This window comes from Embiotoca jacksoni, unplaced genomic scaffold (genome assembly GCF_022577435.1).
Source record: "Embiotoca jacksoni isolate LCO1_2020_lvr unplaced genomic scaffold, fEmbJac1.0.p SCAF_11, whole genome shotgun sequence".
Lineage (NCBI taxonomy): Eukaryota > Metazoa > Chordata > Actinopteri > Embiotocidae > Embiotoca > Embiotoca jacksoni.
In genome coordinates, this window is record NW_027185241.1 from 8,542,365 (window position 1) to 8,549,162 (window position 6,798).

Here is a 6,798-nt window from a genome sequence, read left to right on the forward strand (position 1 = left end):
CCACCATCCAAAAACATGCACCTCAGGTTAATTGATGGTTCTACAAATTGCCCTTAGGTGTGAATGAGAGCGTGAATGGTCTTTGTTTCCGTCTGTCTCTACGTGTTGGCCCTGTGATGGACTGGCGACCTGTCCAGGGTGAACCCTGCCTTCGCTCAATGTGAGCTGGGATACGCTTCAGCACCCCCGTGACCCTGTCCAGGATAAAGTGGGTATAGATAATGGATGAATGTATTCATATATTTATATTTTTGTATTACCAGTGTATCATCTGTGACCTGGCAACTTGTACGGTGCAAGTATAAGTTACCAAGTGACTGCTGTTCTGCTTAGCTTTCTAGCAGCTTTAAACTCATTGTCCTCTTTTTCAGGCTTGCGATTCCCTATTTTGGTTGACTCTCCCTGCTTTCATCAATATTGAGTCCAGATATAGGTCTAAGCAGCAGACACACACAGAGATGAGCGAGTGAACAGTAGATCATTTAGAAAATACCAGATATTTTCCTAAGGAGTTGGTAGAGAACAAAAACAGCTTAAAGAGAGTGAGGATTTGGCTGAGAGCCATCAGGTGGACACAAACACAGACATCATGTCTGTTCGATGTGGAAGTAAGTGCTGGGGCCTTTGGACTAGTAGCGAGGATGGCAACAACAGCAACTCCTGCTACAGCAGCAGTAGTCCCAAGAGGCGCCTTGGAGAACAGTCTATTGGTCAGCCTCATGCGTGGCAATTTCCTGGGTATCTTCGCTGAGCAGTACATCCAGACTCCACAGTGCAAGTTGTTTCCTGCTTATATTTTCATATATGTTCCATTTCTTGCATTTAAATTATGTTCTAACAAAATCTAAAATCTTAGCTTGTGTTTGACTACTTCAGTTTTTACATTACATTTAGCTGACGCTTTTATCCAAAGCAACTTACAACACACTGATGGTACACCAACGGGAGCCATTTTTTTTAGGGTTCAGTGTCTTGCTCAAGGACACCTAGGCTTGTGGACAGGAGGAGCTGGGGATCGAACCACCAACCTTTCGATTAGTGTGCAACCCACTCTACCGACTGAGCTACAGCCTCCCGTGTCTTAGTATTCTTACTCTACTGCTGAACAGACATAAAACTCCTCAATAATAAATATTTCAAGCCAAAATGTAAAGTCTCATCTTGAAAGGCTGACCTCCAGAGACATACGAGACAACCTGCATTTGGTACCACTACCTAGAAGAGTCTGCTGTCAGACTTAGCGGAGGAGACCAGCCTTTGGCCAAGCAACTATGGAGGTGTGTCACACTGTAGGAACTAAAACACAAGCCTATCGATGAGCCTGACTTTGGGCAAAAGAGGTATACACCCTGGATAGGTTGCCAGTCAATCACAGTGCCAACAGAGAAAGACAGACACACATTCACACCTATGGCCAATTTAGAATCACCAATTCAACTAACACAGTCTATGTCTGTGGACTGTAGGAGGGAAGAAAACAGGCACGGGGAGAACATGCAAACTCCAAACAGAAAGGCCCCAGCCGAAGTTTAAACCAAGAACCTTCGAGGTATTTTATATGAAACATTGGCACTATAGCTTCTCCCTCAGTCTTCCTTAGCTGCTGCTTAGTTACCACAAACATCAATCCAAGTAAAACTCAATGTTGGTTTGTATCTGCTGGATGTGTAAGCAAATGAGTTTGCTAAATCAACCTAAGAAATGTCAGTATGTCAGTGTTGTGTTTACAGCTTGTTTTTGCGCATTCTCCCAGTGGCCAACAAATTAGTTAATGCAGTTTTAAAGATCAGGGTTAAGTTAAGATTGTCTCTTGATGTTCCCTAAAGCTGTTTTCTCATGAACTGTCAATGTCCAGAGAATCAAGTTCAGGGTTCCTGTGCATTTGTGAAAGCACTATATGTCGCCCTTTGCTTGTTTCATTTCTGCAAAGCAACAAACTCTGGCCTCTTCATCCCTGTGCTTTGCATCAGACTTCCTTTATTAAGTTGCTCTTCATCCCATGACCCGGTGACTCTTATCCTTACCAACCACATTCTGTCTAGCCTTTAGCCCAGTAACACCATCAGCAACAAGGTGCTGCCCCACAAGAGGCTGACATGGATTGTATCGTGAGATTGAGTCCACTGCTGTCAGGCTGTGCACCTCACCATAGGCCGTCCCCTACTGCCATGACACTTTGCACTTCAACATCAACATCTTTGGCCGCAGTTTGGCTTCGGTGTGCGCCGTGTTTTTGGCTCAGCATGAAGCTTTGCTGTTGAGCCTCCAAGATTACTAGGTTTGTTCTACACCTATGTGGACCCAGCGTTTTGGCCCAAGGTTACATCAGTTTCTGCCAGAACAACACGTATGTGTCACTTTTCAAGGATTTCTGGGAGGAGTTCATACTGGAGACAGACCTCTGAATGGCCTCAACAATGTTGCTGCCCCACATTTGAGATATTGACCAGAACAAGAATTTTAAGGATGTTTTTTAGGGTTTTTGTGATTGTTGGTTCCTGGGATTCTTTAGCATGTTCCAGGGGTCCTTTAGGGGTCTCAAAGTTTTTGCAAGGATTGCAAGTAAGTCTCGTGTCGTGTCGTGTCGTGTCGTGTCGTGTCGTGTCGTGTGCAAGACATCAGATAGATCTTTCTCTTCACAGTCGCCTGTGCTGCGATCTATGGTCCATTTTGCTGGGGAAGCTTCCTAATTGAGTGAAATGACTCAGACATGGTAACCCAGATAAGAGCTGGTTGAATTCTTAAACTGCAAAGAAAAGTTGGTTGAATGCCTTTTTCTTATATCTTTTAGCAAAGGGTACACTGGACCACCCTTTATGATAGGAAAGGAATTCATGCTGTTCCACAGTTCTTTGCGAATGAAACATTTAAGGGGATGCATCATTCAGCCTTTCACAAATGATGATACAAGATGCACGCAAGATAGGACTAATATGTTGATATCTTGGATGGATCGCTTCCAAATAGCACGTAGGATAACAAAGTAATCAACAACTTGGTATATTGTAATCATTGTCATACTATGGGAGGAAAAAGATATGATTGCCTTGGTTGCTCAGGTGACATTCTAAAATTAGTGCAATGAATAATGCAAAACTCAAAAAACTTGTACAAAAGTTTTTTTTTAAATTATTTAGATGGATGAGGCATGTGTTACTTATCAAAATCACATTGACAAAATTAAAACAATGAATTAACCAATCCACAAGTTGCTATTTTTCATTTACTTAGGTGAAATCGAAGAGTTGTAATGTAACTTTACCTGCACTGAATGCATGTCGCCGGGGGCACAATTTTCTAGAAGTATTTTGGAATAACTTGCCGAGACAAAAAACAAGAACTGAATTTGTGTTTAATGCTTTCAGCTGTTTGAGTATTTACTACGTTTATTAAAGATCTGCAAAACCACATAGTGTTTTTTTTATAGTCGTAATTTATGAGATTTTGTACACGATAATCACAGTGAGGCCAATAAGTCAAAACGGTTACAGCAATAATAACAAATTGCAGTTGACCTTGAGCACTGTCTCACGTAATCTATCTCAATAACTGATTATTTACTAAAAAAGTCCCACTTTTTTTTACTAAAGAAAGTCACTTTACATGTATGGAAGTAAAGAGAATTGTTCCATGTTTAACTTTCAAGGGCAGTTTTGAAGCTCTGACAATGTGACTGTATGAGACATGCGTCCTGTATGGGGACTCAAAATGACATATGGATATAATGTCTGACAGCGCGTGGTTGCCACCAGTTTGACCTAAAAACAAAACTGTTGATGGATGATTCTGTTTTGAACTGTATCAGTCCTCTGCTCTGTTTACACAGACACATCAGTGGATTCGTTGTTCGTATGAACATGTTTTGCATTCTGTGAATGCTCTGCTGCTTTGCATGTCAGCTGCCGGGTTCAGACAATGTGCCCTTTGTTTGTTGCTGGCAAGAGCTTTTTCATTCCACTCCAAAGGTGGATCCTGTATGCTGTTCCTGAATGTAAAAGGAAAGCAAGCATTAAACTCATCTCTATTCACACACTTCAAAATTACTCAGTCACATCAATGTCACCTTTTAAAATTACCTTTCTTGGCTGTTTTATTAAACTCATTAACTATTTTATTGTTAGGTATTGATTTCACAGTACAAAGTCAAAAATGAAGCAAAAGATTTATACTCTTATCCAGACCAGCTAAAGACGGATTTCCCCTCGCAAAAAAAGACCTCATGTCAAGAAGGGCACATAACTGTTGATTGTGTAAATTATCCCTTTAGTTCTATCTTTTACCTCTAATTGTTTAGCACCCACAATTTTCATGTGTCAATGAAGTTTTTATACGAGATGAATCACATGAGGAAGCTCAACTCTTCTCTAATCTGATCAATGATCACAAAGTGGAGAGAAAAAGGAGGCGGAGAGAGAAAAGGAGTGCTGTAGGAACGGGCATGGTAAATAAAACCATAATTGCTCTTCCTGGAGGCCTTTTTCTCTCGACTGTAGTCTTTCCAAAACCTGGCAGCTGTTAAAAGGCAATCAAGCCGGAGAAGGAAGAAAAGTCAAAAGCCTTATTGTTACAGGATTTTATCACTGTTTCAAGGAGCTTTAAAATGTCAGAAAACTCCAAACAAAACAAACAGCCTGATGTTTATCCTCTCAACCGTTGTTCAGGTACATTGCTGAAAGCAATGGAATATCTCTATATGTGCCAAAGGTGATTCACATGGGGAGGGGATTAACTTACACATGCTTATAGGCATGTTAAGAGGAAACTGAACAGAGCTGCACTATGGAAACTACCACTCATTTTCTCTGAGTTTTTAAAGAGGTTACGGTTTACTTTATTGGTTTAAAAGCGTGATACCGCATTGATGGAAACAAGTTTAGAAAGACCCTGAACTTTTGCCAGTGTAGTGATCCACATCCTCTGCACAAATACATGATGAAAGCCCTTAAAATTTAAACTGTCTGGGCTTTTCAATTCTTCTACATGGCAGCCTTTGATCATAAACCGAGACTTTCATCTAAACGAACATTGCCCCTAAACAAACAAACTCGGCTCTCTCTCTCTCTCTGTTCCCAGTCAAAACCATCCTGCCAGAAACTTTGAACGGTTGTTTTTTCTTGAGACTTGAGATTTCTGTGCCCCACATGTTTGTCAGCCATTTAATGTTAGAAGGCGTAGGAGAATGAGGATGAGGGAAAGGTACCTTGTAAAGAGGCAACATCCTGGGAGCCAGGGTGCATAAAGAAATGGTAATAATTAGGCACAGCAAGCAGGATCAAAGCAAGCTGCCATCAATGAGCTATATTCAGATGTTGGCTCATCCTGTCAGCCACTGACAGCGATCTGAGTCCTGTGTCTGTGAGGCAGACAAATTGACAGGAAAAGCGATTAAGCTGCACTGCACATTCATCAAGGCACGGTTGTGAAACTGGTGCACTGTCATACAGTACCACCCTCACCCAAATAAGATGCTTTTTCATTAGCACAGACAATTAAGCAGCTCCTCCGTTTAAAATTTAACAAGGTTAACAAGGCATGGACTGTAATTTCTTGTATGACAGCAGCATATGTAGAGAAACAGTTTGTCTTAATAACATGCAAAGATCAAAGTAACATGTCTCCTGGTTTTGAATATAATTTGCACAGGAGAGGAATATTTTAAAATCCCTTTCATGGCTTCATACTGAGCAAAAGGTTGCTGTAGTAAATGAATATTCATAACCGTCTGCGTGGGTTGACCGGCCGTTTTAACGACTTGCCTGCCAAAGGAAACAAACTGTTAAACTGCTGAAGAGCTTTTGATGTCTGGTGGGTTGAAGTGTTCTTCCTGGTTCTCTTCAATAAACAGTGGTTTATCTTCAGCATCTGCTGTGCTCGAAAAACAATGACTGGAAACTGAAATGGTCAACCTTTCACAGCACACAGACTTATCATCGTTTAATTAAATATTGTGCTCTTATCAATTATACCTTGGTGTTTATCCCTACACAACAGAACTAAAAAAAAACCCAGCATCAATACTGTTACTCTGATTTTAGTTTATATATGGTCAGACCTGTGTGGAGTTAATTTAATTGACTGTTTAGTCAGTCATTTTAGAAGTGAACCATTACTTCTTGGTATTTAGACTAGTTTGGTTCAGAGAGACAGCGATGCAAATACTATGTGACTGATAAGATAATGAAATACGAAAAAAGAATCGTTATGAATATAAAATCTACTATGAAAATCACGAATGGAGCTGCACAGAAAATTGCACCAACAGAAGACGCGGTTTTGCTTTCAAGTACCTGAGCTGCCAGAGCAGCTTTCAGCGCGTCAATTGAAATAAGACCTATAACCGGAAAAAAGACGAATGAGCTTTTCAAAATAAAAGTACATGGCTTTTAAAAAAAAAAAAAAAAAAATCGTGTATGCAGAGAAACATGTATGATACCATTATGTTAGGTCAAAACTGAATGCATTTTACTGAAAAGAAACAATTTTGTTTACACAAATTGTATTAATCACAACCAAGTGAACATTTATATAGTAAAACTGGTTATGCTTGAGATATTTCCGTTGGTCTCTGCAAGAAACTGAAAATCTTTGGGTGTTTTGACCAAACCTGGAACTTGGCACAGGAAATAAGGGATGGAGCATAGCAACTTAGCCTATTTGTAACTTTATTAATCACAATATGTTTTAACACTCATATATACAATTTTAAGACTTTGGCCTCTGTGTCATTTTATTAAATCATTTAAAAAAAACTTAAGTTCTCAATAAATAAAAACAATCAAATGGTGTAGACCACTCAGC